Genomic DNA, 19,646 nt, shown 5'->3' with positions numbered 1-19,646 from the left:
CAGTCATGTGACTGGTTTTTCTGGTCAGAGCCAGTTCCATTTCCTCATCGGTGAATGGGGTCAGAGACATCCTGGTGTGCCTGTCTGTATTATTGAGGCCAAAAAGCTAAAAACTGTGTGTCCGTGGCTCCCTTTCAGCAAGGATTTCTACTGTAATTTAGGTTCTGCCAATCAGATGCATCTGGTTGGATGGTCGGGTCTGTGCTGTTTTCTGGGAGTCATTCCTGAAGGACTAGCTTAGAGTCCGCTTCTCTGACACTCTCGAAGATCTCCTAAGCACCAAATGCCCTGATTTAAATCTCTTCTTAGTTAGAATAGTGAGGGTGGTTTATGTTACCTGCAACTAAAGCTTAACTGATGCCCCAGCCATGCAATTTTTTGTGGAAAATGTACATTAGATAATGTGACTGACACTCATGGCCTGGGGCCTTGCAAATCATAAGCATTTAGCAAGTGATACCAGTGTTTTTCCACTGAACATCTCCTGGAGATTTTTTCTCCGGAACACTTGAGGTTTTCGCTTTGGTGAGAAAGAGACCTGTCTTTTTCTCTGATCCAACAGGGACAAAAAGGATCATGCAGAGATGGAGTTCTTTTGAGGAAAGGAGAAGGTCGTCAAGAGTACTTGTTTTAAATGGTTTTGATTTGCCCTCAAATACTGAGCACGAGAATTTTCAAATTCTAATAGTGTTGTGTGTGAGAAAATTATTGCAGTAAGAATGGCAGCTCCATCAACGGGGACAAAACCTATGACCATTTTACGGCTCCAGATGGAGAAGATGCTCCACTATGTTCCCCGGCATCGTCCAAGAACATAGCCCTGTTAAACAACAGACAGTGAGTGAACATTTTCAGTGCAGCCGATCTGGCCCCAAGCACAGGAGCAAATAGGAGGCGGTGTGGACTTAGCCTGTCAGGGCACTGCTTCCTCAGCCCTTCCAAAGCAACTGTGGGCTCTGCCTGTGGACTCCTTGGCCTGTACCTTGGCTCACAGTTGGTATCCCTCTGCCTTCATCCAATTCCAACCTTTCTGACTTAGCCTGACATCCTGACTTTGAATGCATGGCCCATATCCCCTAAGGTCTGCCGGGTAATGACCCATACCAGGCTCAGAAGACTCCAGCCCCTGTGCCCCCGGCCCAGACACAGTGGTGAGCGAGGCAGGAGGAAGCAGCCAGAAACTAACGGTGTCCCCCTTGACATTTTGCCCAAAGCACTCATGGCAGCTGCAGCCACTTGGGCCTGGTATGGGAACCTCGTTCCTGATTCAGGTTGAAGTTTTCCCCAAGTGGCATGGGCTTGACTCCCAAGAGGTCCTGTCTTATTTTCTATGCTTCCAAACTTAACTGTGTCAGGTCAGTTTTTTAAAAGTGACCTCAAATTTCCAGGCAGAACAAAGTAATTATGGCAGCGTGCTATTTAAATATCTCTAAATCTTCTCATAAAACAAAACAGATAGGTAAACCAGAATAGCAAGATTTAAAAATAAAACGGACAGCATCTTCAGCACAATGAGAAGACAAGGAGTTTCCTGGAGCCCCAGAGCATAAAGTGGTTAATGCCAAACCACCGTCAACAACAGAGCTTGCTCCAGACACATGTGGGGCTGGCACTCGTGGACAGAAAAGAGAGTTCCAATGGTCTCAAGAGACTTGGAACCCAGGAACTGCATCACATGCTCATTCCCGAAGTGAGATGAGCTCCCTCTCAGTGGAATCCTCGGCAAACAAGCCTGGAAACAACCAATTGGTAATACTGGGGAAGAGCTCCACGGGCTGTTGTGAGCAGATGGGTGCACCCATGAGGAAATCACAGGGGCCTGGGCAGCCTAATCTCTCGAGGGCCTCAGAAATATCCTTCTGGGAAGATAGAGACCGACTCAGAGACAAATTGCTATGCATATAGGAAAAAAAATAAAAATAAAAACAGCAGTATAGAAACAATGGTGAAAAACAGAGAGAAGATTCAATTCCTATGAGGAAAAGGGGGTCTAGAGGAAGCAGGACCGTTGAAGTGAAAGGCTGTATTTTTTAATACTTCAAGACAACAACAGAGTGGGGAGCCTTAGAACCACTTCCCTAGGAAACTACCCTGACCTGACAGGAATCTCCTTCTCAAAGAATAAGAAAAAAAAGGAGGGTCATCTCAAATAAACAAGAGAAAATGAAAAGGATCATGATTAAACCCCACATAAAGGGGAAAATTAACCACTGATGAAGGCATACCAGAAAAATATGACCACAAGGCTGATGAAAACCATAGCTTAATATTACAAAAGGGCTAAGATACAGATAAGAATGGTACGGGAACTATGAAAACTTAGCATAACTTACCAGTAGAAAATATCAGAAATGATGGTGTGAAAGCCTGCAGGATATGAAAAAGTTCTGTTAGGGTTCAGGAAAATACTGTGAAAATAAAGAAAAAAAGAACCCACTTCAGAATGAAGTCTAAAACTAAAGGAAACATGAAAGACTCAGTAACAGAGAGAGTAGATAGTAAGAAAAATGGAAGGCAGAAAGAAAATGAAAAAAATCAAAGCAAACTAAGAGTATACAAAAGAAACCAATAGATATAGAATATGGATAAGGAAAATTCAGTAGGTATGATTAAAACCTTCCAAGAAAAATCCAAAGCCATGGCACAGAACTATCCCTATAAATTACAAAACAAGATAGCTTTCTTAAAATAAAAGAAGACTCCATCAAGCCCACATATTGAAAGAGTACATCATGTATTTACTTGAGAAAATTGACCCAGAGCCACACCAAGACATATCCTCGTGAAACTACAAATTTTTAAAGATAAAGGAAACATCTTTTGGGCAGCCAATAAAAACAGATCATAGCTGTTTGTTTGTTTTCTAAAGATTTTATTTTTAAGTAATCTCTACACCCAGTGTGGAGTTCCAACTCACAACCCCGAGATCAAGAGTCACACGTTCCACCAGCTTAGCCAGCCAGGCACGGAGATTAAGTCACTTGTGAGTCGGGTGGTCATATATCTTATCCTAACTGGGATACTGTTAAGTGGTATCCTTGACTGTGCCAGGTGAATAGATGTAAACCCAGACTGTCTCTGGCCAACTGAGATGTAAATTCACCCAACTATATGGAAAATAAACAACGGATATTGTTAAGGGAAATAAACAACAGATATTGTTAAGAGAAATAAACCTGGAAAACAATGACAACCCAGCAAGGGAATGATCTCTAGCTCCCAGATAGTAGGCTCGTAATATTATTTCCTACTAAAAAAAACAAAAAACAAAAAAACAAACAACAACAAAAAAACAGGATTTGCTGGGAGAATGAGATGATGATTCCAGATGTAGGGCAGGAAATGTAGAAGATGAGCCTGAGATATTTTGCCCTGCAAGGAAGGAAGAAAGCTCCCAAAAGGACACAGGAACCCACACTGCAGTCACTATGGTGATACTGAGAGATAAAATGCAGATTTTTGACAACATAAGGTGCCTCTGTCTGAATGCATGCAATGCAACCAAGAGTTCTCTCTTAGAAACAGTGGTTCTTTGAAACAAAGGCACATAAATTTCAAACAAAAAAGTTAACTTTTTCTCTACTTTTCTCTTTTCCAAAAGGTATAGAGAAAATGCAACTTCCAACTCTTCTGTGCTATTGCAGAATGGATAAACCACTCTACTACTATAAAAAAGCGTTAGGAATGCCATTGGGATAGGAAATTTACAATGGTGAGTCAAAGAGAATCCTCAAAAATATGACAAGCCTATTCAAGTGTCTGTGATCAAATGGGAGTAAAACCCTAACATACATTCTTTTATTTTTTAACCTCTGACTCTACTTGCTTCTTCCATACCACAAAAATACACATACAGAACCAAAGGGTGGCAGAAAACCAAACAATTGTACTAGCAAAAGCAATGTATATTTCTCTTAGTTTTGCTGTTTTATTACCACTGATTTGATAATTTTCTATTTCATAGGTCACTAGTAAACTTTTACTACGTATCATGTTGATACAACACGCAACGTCAATCAGTGACTCTGTATTTGCAACATTATAGCTTACAATACATTAGTGGGCCTCAAAAAACACAGATAAACCATCACAAAATCACAAAGACACTGGTAGTGGACTGAATGGTAGCCCTCAGAAACGTATGTCCACATTCTAATCCTCTGAAATTTTGCATGTGATATTAATTGGAAAAAAGAGAGTTTGTGGATGTAATTAAGTTAAAAAAATCTCATGATGGTCCAGGTGGGCCCTAAATCCAATGACAAATAGCCGTATGATAATAGACACACAGAGACACACAGAGAAGGCCTTATCAAGACAGACGGAAAGATTAACGTATCCACAAGCCCAAGAATGCCAACAGCTACCAGAAACTGGACAAGACAAGGAGTGCAATCTCCCCTAGAGCCTCTAGACGTAATACAGCCCGCATGTTGCCCACATGTTGACTTCTGGACCTAAGAACTATGAGGAAATTAATTTTTGTTCTTTTAAGCCACACACACACACACACACACACACACAAAGCACAGTGCCCATTTGCCTAAAATATGATAATGTAAGGAACACAAAGAATGATTCTTGCAATAGACTGATACACTCTATGTGTGTGTTCTTATTTTAAATTTATGAATTTGTCTATATATCATATACATATACAATATAAATATTTTAAAATTTCAAAATAGTACTTTTTTAAAAAGCCCATTGATCACTGCTAGAGATCACTAGGGCACTAAGTTAAAATTGGTAAAGAAAAGAATGTTTATCTTGCATTCCCGATATGAACTATATTTCAGGGTAATCAAATAGTTAATAACGTAAAGAAAATCATTACAGAAGAATTCTATCTAATAAATGGAGAAAGAATTATGGAATTAAAACTAAAATACCATTTCCCAAAGTCAGGAAATGATGGCTCGAGGAAACAATCATCAATGGATGTTGTAAAGCAATAGGGCATACACTTAATGGCATCACGAAAAGGGGGCAGCCAGAAACATCATACTCCTCCTGATATGACGTAACTGGAAGTATAATAGTACCAATTCTGAATCATTGTTTCTTAAACATTTGAACCTGAATCTAATCAAGCCTCACAGTCTAACAGTTGATAGGAAATACAGGGAAACATGTTGAAGGATGCTACAGGAGAGCAACTAGCCAAATCTTTTGTCTACGGGACAAAATAACTTGTTTCCCCCCAAAATCAGTATCATTTATCCAAAAGGGGAGGGAAGAGTTTATAGAATAAAGAGACATAGCTACTAAATACCCCTAAATGTGTAGATCTTGTTAGGATCTTCATTTGAACAAACCCTCTTTGAATGACTGTGTCTAGATATTTTCCATTTGCTTTTCCAGAATGCAAATACCCTACTTGACTCTCTCTGTGCCCCAGGTTACTAGTCTTTATGAACTAAAAGGATTCAGCAAACTATGACCTGTGGGCCAAATCTGGCCATTGTCCTGTTTATGTACAGCCAGTGAGCTAAAAATAAAAATGTATTTATATAGTGTGTGTGTGTGTATAATGTATATATAATGGAAAATTATTCAACCTTAAAGAAGAAGGAAATCATGTCCTTTGTGAAAACATGGATGAATGTGGAGGGCATCATGCTACGTGAAATAAAGCAGACAAATACTGCATGGTATCACATATATGTGGAATCCGAAAATAAAATGAACTCACAGAAACATAGAGTAGAAAAGTGGCCAGGAGCTGAGGGTTGGGGGAAATAGGGAAAGGCTGGTAAAAGTGTATAAACTTCAGTTATAAAATGAGTAAGATCTAAGGATCTACTATATAACATGGTGACTGTAGTTAACACTGTATTACATAATTGAAACTTGCAAAGAAAGTAGAATTTAAATGTTCTCACCAAAACAAGAAAACAAACAAAAACAAGTCAATATGTGCAGTGATGGATATGTTAACTCAGTGGGGGACAATCCTTTCCCCATATTTTTGTATATCAGATCATCATGTTGTATACTTCAAATATCTTATAACTTTACTTGTAAACTATACCTCAATAAAGCTGGGGGCGGGGCACAGAAAAAAACAAAGAATATGGGAGAGAGACTGCCTGTGGCCCACCCAGCCAAAAATATTAACTGTCTGGCCCTTTACAGAAAAAATACTTGCTGACCCCTGTATTAATTACTTAGGATCCTTTGTCCTCTGAATTCAGATTGGATGTGGCCAACAGGTGATCCCAAGAGGAGCTCGGAGGGCAAAAGGAAGGAAATTAAAGTATTTATTCCTCCATCTCTCTCCTTTCTGGCAGGCTATTCTCTCCAACTTCCAGGAACCTTCCCCGCCTTGCTTCTTCGGGCTGACAGGTGGTAACAGCCTCTCATGATTGCCAGCCTTCAGGCCCTGCACCATCCCTTGATTTTCTTGAACCCTGGCCACAGCGTGGTAAATAGTCCCTTTATTTACATCTCTTGAATTACCTCTTTTGAATAGCCATCTGTTTTCCTACCAGGACCCTGACTCACACAGACTACGGGTTTAGATAATAACTTTGTTTGGCATGATAATGGCATGGTGACTGTGTTGGAAAATGTCTCCAGACAGAGATGCATCCTAAAATATTAATGGCTGGAGTGTGCCCTTAAATATTCCTGAAAAAGAAGTGGAGAGAGAAATTCAACCAGAAAGATTTACATATATATACAGGGATCCATTATATGATTCTCTCTAGTTTTATGTATATATTTTAAAAATCATAAAGAAAGAACAACTGTACTTTAGACCTACATTAGCTGTTCAATTAACTAAAGAAAAGAATAATTACATTGAATGAATTGGGTTTTTTTTGTTTGTTTGTTTTTTAAGATTTTTTATTTATTTATTTGACAGAGAGAGATACAGCGAGAGAGGGAACACAAACGGGGGGAGAGGGAGAGGGAGAAGCAGGCCTCCCGCCGAGCAGGGAGCCCGATGCGGGGCTCGATCCCAGGACCCTGGGATCATGACCTGAGCCGAAGGCAGACGCTTAACGACTGAGCCACCCAGGCGCCCCGAATGAATTGTTTTTTAAAGGCCAACAAAGATTAGGAGAGGCCCTATGATTAAAAATAAAAACTTTGGTAATAAAGACCTGGGTTTAAATCTCACTTTGGACACTCATTAAGTGGGAAAGCTTTCTAATTACCTCTCCATCTCATTTTCTTATCTGTAGGATGCATATGGTAACTGTATCATTGGACTATTGTTAAAATAACTAAATATAATAACGTATGCCTAGTAGATGCTTAATAAATTATAGTTGACATTGATATTAATATTGATTATAGTAGCTCATATTCAGAGAATAGAATGGAATTGAGTTTGGGATCATAAAGAAAAAAAAAAGAAAAGGTGGCATCTACCAAAAATATTTTAATAGATATCTGTGTCCTCTGCTATAGATTGGATTTTTTTGTGAGATTTCTTTTCACTGGAGACCTAAATTTTTTGCAGGCTAATTGAACTGTATCATTTGAGATAAGTGCAGTCAAAGCTATTTAAATAGCATGTAGCAATTAGGAAACTAGTTTAATGGAGAAAATCTCAAAGGGAACCAATTTTTTCCCCCTATTTGACAAAATGAATGTTTTAACACCTTAATAGGAATACCACATTGGTTCAAACCTTTTAATTGGGATGGTTCTCATTCTAATTGCATGGAAAGTTAAAATCACATTATTACAAGAACATGAAGAAGCACAGATGTTTTGTGATTTAACTTTATGCCTGTCCCTCTGAATGGTTCAAAAGAAAGATATAGTGATGTGTTATGGTGCACATTTGTTTTAATATTTGGCTAGAGGTTCTTGATAAATTATTAACTGATCAACATGATGTCATGTGAAAGGACTATAAAACAAAATTCTGTCTCCACTGAGATGAGTGAGAAGCAAAGATGTGCTTATTAGCGGTGTCTACACATGAACGAAGAATGACAAATTGAAACAATTCTGCTAGTAACCTCAAGTCCAAAAATCATTCTAACCTGATATATTCACTTGATTGAGGAAGAATTGCCTGAGGCTTTAAAATTTCCAAGTAATTGCTCTTATTTTCTCCTTTGCATTAGTTTAGCTGCATCTGCAAGCACAGATGGTCTGCCCTTTGTTTTACCTCCAGTGATTTGGCTGTTTCAGCTTTGCCATTTAACTGGGGCAAAACGGGCTCCCTCATGAGTCCCTTGGGTCTCTATCAAGAGATGCCCTCCTAGGTGGCTCCAGTGGGCTGTCCCCAGTACCCTAATGCTCTCCACTTTCTACACACAACTCAGTCTCACCAATCCCATTTTCCATGTCACTCTAAGGTTGTCAAAGACTAATGCATTTAAACTTTTACCTTTTCCAGGGAGCTCAGAATTTCAACAGGAGTCCAAATCTTACATGTAAAGAGTGTGAAGCTCTAATAGGTACAATTTGGGGTTCAGCTTGTGTGGGGGGTGGTGGTGAGAGAAAGTGATCATCACAGGGGCGTTCAGGCTGGGGGACACTTGGTGAAGCCATCAGAAGGCAGTGTCCAGTCAGTCCACATCTACCCAGGACACACAGGCTCTAATGGAGCCAGGCCTCTCCACCGTGTCACTGACGTGGGCCTTATGTGCCACACAAAATAAATAAAACCTGTATTCAGTCAGTCAAAGACAAAAATTCCACATATGGTTTTCTTTTTTGTCCTTAAGATTTAATTATTTATTTTAGAGAGAGAGAAGGAGAGCAGGGGGAGGGACAGAAGGAGAGGGAGACTTTCTAGCAGGCTCCATGCTCAGCATAGAGCCCAACTCAGGGCTCAATCTCAGAACCCTGAGACCATGACCTGAGCTGAAACTAAGAGGTGGATGCTCAACCAACTGTGCCACCCAGGCCCCCCTATGACTTTCTGTTTTAACATCCAGAGAACATTTATCTCTGTGGTACCAAAATGTTTTCGTGCATTGTACTATGTGATTTTCCAACAGACTCTCAGCCATTTGCTCCCATGGCCTCTGCGATTTTTATAAGAGAGGGAGGAAGCTAATGAGATACTAAGTATAGCTATAAATGTCACTTGAAACAAGAAGCTATGCTGTTCATATGTTTCAGGCTCCTTAGAGGAGAGATGTCTGAGAAGCTATTCCTTTGAGACCTTTCCCTTGGCAACTCAACTTCTTTTAGGAGCTAATCTTGGTAATATCCTAGTGGAGACAAAAGGCTTACTGGTTTCCCTCTTCCAGGTTATATGTTTACATTCAACAGAGATCTTCTGGAAATAATGTTTTAACCCAAAGTGGTGTTCTTCAAAACACTTTTGCCAGATATGTCAATAGATATGCCTGGAAAAAGGATCCATGGGTCAAGAAGTTTAGTAAATTCCAGCAGAGAAAGGGGAACCCTCCTACACTGTTGGTGGGAATGCAAGCTGGTACAGCCACTCTGGAAAACAGTGTGGAGGTTCCTCAAAAAGTTGAAAATAGAGCTACCCTATGACCCAGCAATTGTACTACTGGGTATTTACCCCAAAGATACAAATGTAGTGACCCGAAGGGGCACATGCACCCCAATGTTTATAGCAGCAATGTCCACAATGGCCAAACTATGGAAAGAGCCCAGATGTCCATCGACAGATGAATGGATAAAGAAGATGTGGTATAAATACACAATGGAATATTATGCAGCCATCAAAAATTGAGATCTCACCATTTGCAACAACATGGATGGAACTAGAGGGTGTTATGCTAAGCAAAATAAGTCAATCAGAGAAAGAAAATTATCATATGATCTCACTGGTATGAGGAATTTGAGAAACAAGACAGAGGATCATAGGTGAAGGGAAGGAAAAATGAAACAAGATGAAACCAGAGAGGGAGACAAACCATAAGAGACTCTTAATCTCAGGAAACAAACTGAAGGTTCCTGGAGTGGAGGGGGGTGGGAGGGATGGGATGGCTCGGGGATGGACACTGAAGAGGGTATGTACTATGGCGAATGCTGTGAACTGTGTAAGACTGATGAATCACAGACCTGTAGCCCTGAAACAAATAATACATTATATGTTAATAATAATAATAATAATAATAAAGAAATAGATGAAGAAGTGATTTGGAGGGTACTAAATGGTAAAAAAAAAAAAAAAAGAAGCTGTTTAATGAATTCTAAAATCTGTTCCTCCTTCGTAGTGATTCAAAGTGCATGTCAACAGTTAAGGTTCTGAGAAGTCCTGCAGTCAAGAAAACTTGACTTTGTATAACCCAGGTTTTACCAAATTTTTTGTTTGCATATTTATTTTGAACCCTATGAAACAATAGGGTTATATTGTTTGCACAATATATAAGATTGTGCAAACTTATAAGATGCTGGTTAACTCACTGGCCCCATTCAATGAGCCATAAATCTTGGCAATAAAGCATGGGGTGTGTGCAGGGAAAGGAGGGAGTAAAAATGCAGACCTAGAGATCCATGAATCCACAGGTTTGCAAAGCATTATACCTAAACTTAATAAATAGGGCTCTCAGATACATCGGTGCCTATTTGTCAAATATATTAAGGTGTTATTGCAATCTATTAAATATGAATCTGTGTAAAAGCACCACTGAGATTTTAGTGATTTGCTTGGCACCTTTGTTTCACTCATCAGAAACTGAAAATATAGCTATTAATAATGTGGGGTATCTGTAAAATTTTTTGATGTTAAAAGGGGTTCTTTGTACTAAAGAAAAAGAAGAGGTAGGGAACTGCTGCTGTCCCCCAATGGAGGGACTCTAATGGTTGGGAATTCAGGCAAAGTGCCAGCAGATGGGGAGACTCTGAGGGCACACGTGCTAGTTCCTCCCAAATCATAACACACAGCATCATTTGGTCCACCCATGAGCAGCCTGGGTGTGTAGAATCCAGCGCTGTGGACAGATCTCTTGGAGGCCAGGGTTCTGTGGGGTGCTTGGCACAGCATGCACAGTGAAACTGATGTTTCTGGATCCCAGCTGTATAAATTGCTGCAATTGCCAGATGTGACCGAATTGACCCTGTTTGTGTGCAGCGTGCACATGCAACCTCAGGGACCCTCAGGGACCTTGTTGGCTCTGGGAATCTACGACAGCAGACTTCTGCAAGTTGTGCATCAAAAAAGTCAGACAGACTCCCATGGAAAAGGAAAAGTGTATTCACAGATGCCACCCTCTCCAAAGAGAGGGCAAATGCAGGTCTACCCAATGAAAGCAAGTTCTACAATGCCCTTCATCACAAGGACGATCTCTCTGATCAGCCCAGAGTATGGCCAGCATGGTACAACCTTATCATTACTCCATAATCATTGCAACCCTGGTGCTGAGATGATCATGGTGATTATCATAGCATGTAGTTATGCTAATAGCGTATTATGTGGCTTGGATCACTTTTTTTCCCTTAGTCCAGCTGATAGACAACATTTAATTTTGTTCTGGGTATAAGAAAACCCTCACTGTTCTGCAGCATTTGGGCTTCTACACACACTCTGGATGAACTGAACTTTAAGAAAATGTCCACATTTAAATCATAGACCCTCACTCTGAGGTTGAAAATGCAAACTGACCAGGAACACAACCAGATGCAGCCAGATTCTGCTTTTGCTCTTCAGAGCTGGTGTGCACGCCCTGCGGAGGTGGGTGAGTCAGGGCTCTTGGCAAGCGCAATGCGTTAACTCCGTCTGGGGAGTGGAGGCCTGTCACAGGCAATCAGGAACTCTTGGACTCTAGTTTTTCTTAACGACTCAGTAGTTGTTGACCTGGAAAGAATCCAATTCAGAGGAGCAACTTTTTATTTAATTCCTTATTTTATCCTTAGCTGCAAGCTTCTGACATTTTCATCTGTGACTCGAGATCCAAATTCTTTGATATCTTACTTTGCCAGGTTATTTCTCTCCTCGATGGTTTTAAATTGCTCTTGTCACGTGGGGTCTACAGTTTCTGCTGATTTTTCTATGCTGTATACTCCAAACTGTGGTTCTAAAGTTTTCATTTTTGAATCTTGCTTTAGGGTCTCTTGAAAAAACACATGATAGCTTTAGATGGCTAACAGCGAAAAGACCAAGGAGACAGAAATTTGCATCCTTCTATGAATTTTAGCTTCAGATTTTTTTCAGGAGGAACATGATTTCTTCCTGGGGTTGCCTAGTTCTCATCTTATTCATTTGCAAACAAAAAGATAATTAACATTTATAGCTAAAGGTCCCAGCCTAGAGCCAACTAACAATAATCAGACTGTCAACATAATAGAAAGCACCAGATTAGTACAACATGAAGTGAAGCAGTTATAGAACAGAAAGGAATAAATGAGTCAATGATTCAACATTCCTGACTATATCTATACAATGCCAGGCATTTAGAAGAAAACTGAACATTCCAATCAGAACTTAAGGGGTTTTTGAATATTTAGATTAATTGTAAGCAAGGTTTTGGGGTTTTGTTGTTGTTGTTGTTGTTTAGTTTTAAGTGCTGGAAATTTAGTGGACAATAGTCTCCCATGAAAAAAGTTTTTATTCACAATCTTGGGAATTACTAATTCTTTACTCATTGGGCCATTTACCCAGTAGTTACATCATTTTAGATTTTGACCATGTGTACATGCTACCAAATGCTTTCTGAAGGAACTGATCAATTCACTTGGCTTTGTCATTATGTGGGGTCTCATGGACATGTTTTCTCAAGCACAGAGTTCTGCTGGGCTGAGTAAAGGTTTTCAAATGAAAATATGATGTTTGACCCTCTGGGGATCTGAATAAACCAGTTGAGCTTTGTTTAATCCAGGCCTTATTTTGTTATTTGTTTCAAAGGATGTGGAAAAATTATCCCTTTTAGGGAGTTGGATTAAAGTATTACCAAGAGGGCGAGGCCCTGAGTGAATGAGTAAGGAATGGCTGAGGGGAGATACAGTACAGTTTTATATATGTCCTTTTTAAAAGACACGTCAGAGGTATTTGGAAACTAAAAAACGAGGATAGGGGAGCTGGCCCCTGGGTATTCAATGTTTACTGTGAAGCAGGCTGGCGGAATGCAATGTCTCTCACACTGAGTTCCTTCCACAGACCATGTTCCTCTGAGTGTTAAGAGATATGCCCAGGAAAAAATGTATCATGCTCAAGCAAGTTTGGAAACTGCTAGGTTGCACAGAACTAAGCAGGTTTCCTTATTGCAGAACTTGTCAGAGCCTTAAGTGTACTTGTACATTGTGCATTTCCAAAAAGAAGATTATAGTATCAAGTTTCCCAAGGTACCTTAGCCACATGACAGTCTTTTAGAGACATGCCTCTTAATATCTCCTCGTGAGATGTTTCTAGAAACCCATTTTAGAAAGTTTTCATGTAGTGCAAAGTCTAGGCTTTAGAGCAAACAGATCAGAGTGTAAATCCCAGCTCCATCTCCCACTAGCCATATGATCTTAGGCAGACTGCTTCCTAGTATGAGTCTCAGGTCCGTCGGTGTAAATGTAGATTTTGATCAATACAGTATAGAATTTTCATAAGAAGAGTAATAAATAGAAATTGAAATTTTAACAGTAAAATACAAAATAAATGTTAATCCATATTATCATTAATTCAGGTGATGCATTATAAAAATCATCAATATTTATGCAATTTATATTTATATTAACAAATTTTTCGTTTAGAAGGTTAAGTTCTTGTTTTAAGGACATTGCCAAAAAGGCAAATATTTAACTGAAAAGATGCACTCTTACATTTGACAATGTTCTGCAGAACAGTTCATTTCTGAGTACCCAAAACAGTTAGCAAAGTAGCCCCAAAGAGGACCTTACTTTTTATTAAAAAATAGTTGGGAAAAATCTGCCCAATTCTACCCACAAAAATGTTGCAACCAACTCCCTGAGTGTTTGGAAGGGACACAGCTAGTTTAGGATTTATGTCTGCTCTTTAAAGTCTGAAATAAGCTGAATTGTGTAAACATTTTGGCACAGTATGCAGGGAGTTAAATACATTACTCTTGGCATTATTAACAGGTGGTGTGGGAATAAGTTGCTATGGAGAGTTCATGCTGCAGTGTCAGCAGAAGAAAATGTATTTTATAGGCTTATAGGGAGAGGGGAAGGGGGCAACGAAGGTTCCATGAGGTCTGATGCATGAAGATGACTGAAAAATACTTTCCAGCTGTCACAACTGCACATGGGGTTGGATGATTTCTTGTAGTGTTATGAATGTAAACGCTATTCAATTAACTGTTTCAAAAGCATAAAGGTCGTTTCTAAAAGAGAGCAATTTTTAGGCACCTGAAATGCTTGAAAGCCCATTATTTTCCAAGTCGTTCAGTCTCTGGAGAGAGATCGCCTCCCTTCCAGCAAAGGCTTCCTAGTGCTCCGAGGATATAAAAATAGACATACAAGGAATATATTCTCTTTAATAAGCAGAGCGGCTGTCAACTTCTACAAAGCTGAGCTCGGGTCAGGATTCAGTGTACTCACAAAACACCTCCATCTCTTCCAGCCACCCCAGTTTCCAAATAATAATGCAAGAAGGACAAGAAGGAAAGAGCTTAAGCCACAGGAAGACAAACTGAGGCTGGGATTCAGAAAGAATGTTGACCACAGCATGGAAGACAAGGAAAATGACAGAATTTCCTTTTCTGAAGTGTGGAAGGCAAAAGGACTCAATCTATGATGATTAAAGGGTCCTGTAAAATCTCTTTATATTTTTTTGAGAATGAGCAAAAGGAAGCCATTAGTTGTCAGAAGGGAAGAACCCAAATATTCTCCATTGTGATCTAGGTAGGAACAGAATCCAACATGGAGCCTAACAAGAGGAAAAACAAGAGCTGGGAAGGAAAATGCATTGGGTCCTGAGTATGAGCAGGACTGGGAGCTAGCCTGAACTGAATACAGGCTCAGGATGGTTCCCTGTGCCTCGTTCAAGTCCAAACCACCTAAGGTTTCCTCTGGCTAACTCTGTAGGGATTTTTGCCAAACAGGTGATGAGTTTTCATAGTGCATATTATTTCGTTATCCCTGTGTGAGGGATGAAAGACAATCGTTTTATGAAGCTAACCCCATGACTACAGCTCTCTCACTCGGGAAGCCACATGGCCCTGTTCCAAATATCTGTCTACCAGCACTGTGGAATTCCCAACGGCCTCAGAGTTACTGGTCATCCTTGGTTTTACAACACTGCACACTCACTGGCAGTAGGCTTAGGACAGTTTAGTCCAGGATTAAGAATGTTGGCTTTGGAACCTAAGAAAAACCTGAGCTCAGGTTCAATTCTCCATTCTGCTACTTAACTGGCCATGTCCTGCTGGGCCAGCGACTTCACGTCTCTTCACCTTTCCTTCCTCATCTGTGACATGGTGACAGCCATTCCCTCCTCCCAGTGTTTTTTCAGGATTAGACGAGATAAAGCACAGTGACTGGTACTTAGCAAACACTCAATAAATGGTACCTACAGTTCCTATCAGAAGTGGGAGGTTTCTTGGTCTCTGCAAAAAAAGGATTGCTTTGGGGGCTTGCATGGTTTTGTGAAGACACTAGGCCCTATTCCAAGGTGGAAGCTACCCAACCTCTCTTTTTATTACTACAGAAATGAAGAGAGAGGAGACACGAAGAAGTGCTGACACTTATGCCCAGCTTCCCAGATCTTTAACTCCTATAACTCTCCTCTCACCTCCATCTATAATTGCAATCCAAGACCCGAGCCAAGCACTCTGGTCTTGTAAGCATTTACAACAGCTGAGCTGGGTGAGGACTCGTGCTTTCATCCGGTAATTTAAATAACTATATTTGAGTTTCTCACAGTATGTTTGGGATAGCACAGGACCTGCCAACATACATCTGTGTTTTTCCAATGAGAATTATTCAGTTGGCAGAAAAATCACCCAAGTCCCTGTAACCAGGAAATATGATTACAGCATTTGAAATTGTCATTTAATTTGTTTTAGTATTCAATCTGTCCTTCTACATCCAGACATTCTACACCCAAGCAATGAGCAAATGAGTTCAATTTATATTTATTGCAGTGGCAATGGATGTATAATATATGTACTGTGGCCCCTCTGGGCATTGAGACAGGCCATGAAAAGCCTGAACACAAGGGCTTTAACCACAAACACAAATTCAAGTCCTCCCCAGGTCCCTGCTTCCTGCCACATGGAAAGCCTCTCTCCTGGGCCCCAGATCTTGGCCTGCCACGTGTCATCCAGAGCTGCGACTGAGCTTCTGCCACACAAGGGTGACCAAGGTTGGTTCTGTGTGATGCCAAAGCCGCCCATCCAACTGAACAAGGACGTTAAATTTTTTTCTTACGTGATGTTAAACAATTAAATGAGTTTGCTTTTCATTACTTTGGCAGATTTAGAGGCTATTAGACAGAACTCAAATCCCAAGTCTCTTAATCCCTTATTGTACCAGCTAAAAAATGCTAAGATTTAGCACTCTCATGGCTCCCTCCTGTATGCCTCCCAATGCCACCTAAAACTGAAATTAATATTAAAACCACTCAAATACAGTGCTGTCGTAACAGAAAAAAACAAAACAAAACAGGTTGGTTGACTCCACTTTGGCCTTTTGAAACTGCTTGCTTACTATCCGTCATTTGATATTTACCATCCTGTTAAACTAATCATTTGCAAAACTATGCTCAGCACTACTCCTAGCCTAGCCCATGAATCCCCTCCCGCCTAAAACCATGAACTTCATCCTTCTCTGCTCCCTAACCTCTGGTTCATTTCAGTTCAGTCAGTCCTCATTGATCACTTATTTTTTGTGAGCATTGTGTAAGGGGGCTGGGGCCCATGACAACTGGCTGGTAGATTTGGTTGAGGAAGAAACTACTCTTCTGGAACCACATGGCAGATGTGGAATTGGGGAAGTAGGAAACCAAAATTTACTGAGTGCCTACTGGTGACAGGCATTCATATGCATTATGTCACTGTCTTCACAATAGCCCTGTGAGGACATGCATAATTATTATATTTCCGGAAAAGAGAAAACATGCTAAGAGGAGTTAGGCTGTTTCTCCAAAATCGCAGATAAAAGCAGAAGAACAGCAATTTGTGCCTGGATCTCACAGAATCTAGTCCAAGAACTGTCCACCACAAGACGAAGGAATCACTATTCTCCTAGTCTCCAGGGGGGAAACCTTATCCTCCCTTTGAACTTCTCATCTCTCTTACTACATCAAGATGGCTTCAGCTGCCAACCACAGAAAATCCTGACTCTAGGGAACTTAAACAATAAGGAAATGTATTATTACACATAACAAGAAATTCAAAGATTCATCTTTAAGGCTCCATCTTCACTTCTCTGAATTCCCTTGGCTCAGCCATCCTCCGTGCTTTGTCTGATAACAAGATGGCGACTCACAGATTCAGACACCACATCCAGACACGACAATATCCAGAGAAAGAAAGTGGGACACTTCTAACAGTGTTTTCTTCTTACAAATAAATGCAACATTTCCCAAAGCCCAAGGACAGCTTCCTTCACACTTCTCTGGTTAGACCTGGACACATGCCCACCTCTAAACCAATCCCTGGCAAATAATTATAGGTTAACTAGGATCTACTCACTGGTGCTTGGGATGGATGGAGTCAGCTTCCTACCCCCTGAAGTCCAGGATTAGGTGGAGGAGAAGTACATTCCAAACCAGGAATTCACTGGGAAGAAATAAAATAGAAAGTAAATATTGTGTCCACTACACTCCCCACCTCTCCAAGTTCTGCCTCTTCTCTTTCTTAGTATTTCCCGTGTTTATTCTTTTTTTTTTTTTTTAAGATTTTATTTATTTATTTGACAGAGAGACACAGTGAGAGAGTGAGCACAAGCAGGGGGAGTGGAGAGGGAGAAGCAGGCTTCCCGCCGAGCAGGGAGCCCGATGCGGGGCTTGATCCCAGGACCCTGGGATCATGACCTGAGCTGAAGGCAGACGTTTAACCATCTGAGCCACCCAGGTGCCCCCCATGTTTATTCTCTTATTCCCAGTGCTCTAATGAAAGCCCTTTTAATCTCCTCCCTAGGTTATTCTAATAGCATCCTAACTAGGCTCTCCATCTCCAATTTCCCCTTGTGCCTAAGCCACATTAAGCTCCCTAAGGTGCACTATGACCAGTTGCCCCTTTTCTTCAGAACCTACAATGACTCTCAAGCAGGCACTGAAGACCTTTTAAGATTCAGACCCAATTTCTCTTTCCAGCTTTATCTCATGCAAATTCTCATTCATTAATCAAAAGGATGTACAACTCAACTACTTTGAACAGGTAAGAGGATAACTTTCAAAAGGACAAGTTGAGGGCCAAGGCAGCTCAGAGGTACATTACCTTTAATGTTGATTATAAGCCATGTGTTAGGACATTGGCCCAGCATGGAGAGATGAGGATGAGTCCCACCCAGTATAATTGTTTCTAATGATATGCTATTTGTCCTAGAGTGGGACACCTTCAGGAACAATTTCCACCGTGAAATTACAAAAAGAAGATCCTGACATCCTTTCAGAACTCTGTGGGTCTGGATCCACCCAGATCCATGCTGCCACCCATAGGAGACACCTACTTTTTACCAATGCAAGTTCACCAATTACTCTTCTGAGGAGCAGAACTTGGAGAGATACATTTCATTAGAGAAGTCTTGGCCTTTGTTCTTTAGTTATCTCTAACACTGGCATTAAAATAATGATCTATTACAGAAGTAGATTAAGATATCCTGATTGGTTGAAATTCTCTTCAAATCCATTCACGTGCTATCATAGGAACATGTGTTCTCTGTGTCTCTCTTCCCTACACACACACACATGCATGCACACAATGACAGCTTTGACTTGGGATTATGGAATAATGTACCTAATACAGACACCAACCTGGTAAAAACAATCTTCAGAAACTTTACTCATCTCATGATTCCCACCAATAATTCAGACAACATACAATGTGGTATCTCTAGCCCAGGTGTTTAAGACTTAGGCTCTTATTTACTTTCTGCAGCCCCTCCTGGGTTAGCCCCACCACTGCCCTATCTCACAGTCTCTACAATGACACTTCTCATGGAAAGCAGCTGAGGGATGAGAGGGGAGATAAGATGCTTGAGTTTCTATATGTGACTCTCACCACAGATTCAAAGAGCTCATCCTGGGGCAGGAGGAAGAAAGGGCTATCTTCAGAGACCTCTTTTGAGGGGATAATAAATCATCTACTAGGGTCAAGGCACTCCAACTTCTTAAAATGAGAGGACAACATTCAGAATCATAGTCCCCTCCCTGATGTCCAGAATCATTAGATAAAACCCATAGAGCAAGTATGGGAAAGGCAGAGAACTCCAGTATTCTCACTATAAATGTTCTAAGAAAAAAACGGCACAGGTTTGCCAATCCCAACTACTTCTTTCTTTTTAAAAGATCTCTTCACACCCAGACAAAATTCATGACTAATGACCGAACTAATTTTCAAATTGACTAAAACCTAGGACACCTACCAACCCCCATAAGCTCCACCTACCCACATCTATCACAGGCAAATATCTACAGGAGAATTTCTACTCCAGGTAAAAGAAGAAAAAGGCATTAAGCGTGAAGTTACTTGCAGCATAAAAGAGGCTTAGTAACAGGGAATTAAATCCAAACACAAACCTGAAAGGTTCAGACTGTCTCTGCTCACTGTTGTGGCTACTTCTTTAGCATCTGCCAGATAGAAGGG

At 40.5% G+C, this 19,646-nt stretch overlaps 1 protein-coding gene across 1 annotated transcript in view; it reads right to left on the bottom strand.

The window, feature by feature from the left end:
* The window catches only part of CUNH11orf53 (chromosome unknown C11orf53 homolog), a 494,983-nt gene that overhangs the window by 352,135 nt on the left and 123,202 nt on the right, over window positions 1-19,646 (bottom strand). Inside the window, exon 3 of the mRNA XM_035008894.1 lies at window positions 17,532-17,618. The gene's annotated coding sequence lies outside the window, so the exon portion shown is untranslated. The remainder of the gene's footprint in view (window positions 1-17,531; window positions 17,619-19,646) is intronic.

Source organism: Mirounga leonina, unplaced genomic scaffold, assembly GCF_011800145.1.
Source record: "Mirounga leonina isolate KUSES-001 unplaced genomic scaffold, KU_Mleo_1.0 Mir_153, whole genome shotgun sequence".
In the NCBI taxonomy this organism is placed as follows: Eukaryota; Metazoa; Chordata; class Mammalia; order Carnivora; family Phocidae; genus Mirounga; species Mirounga leonina.
This window is presented reverse-complemented; position numbering and strand designations above follow the sequence as displayed.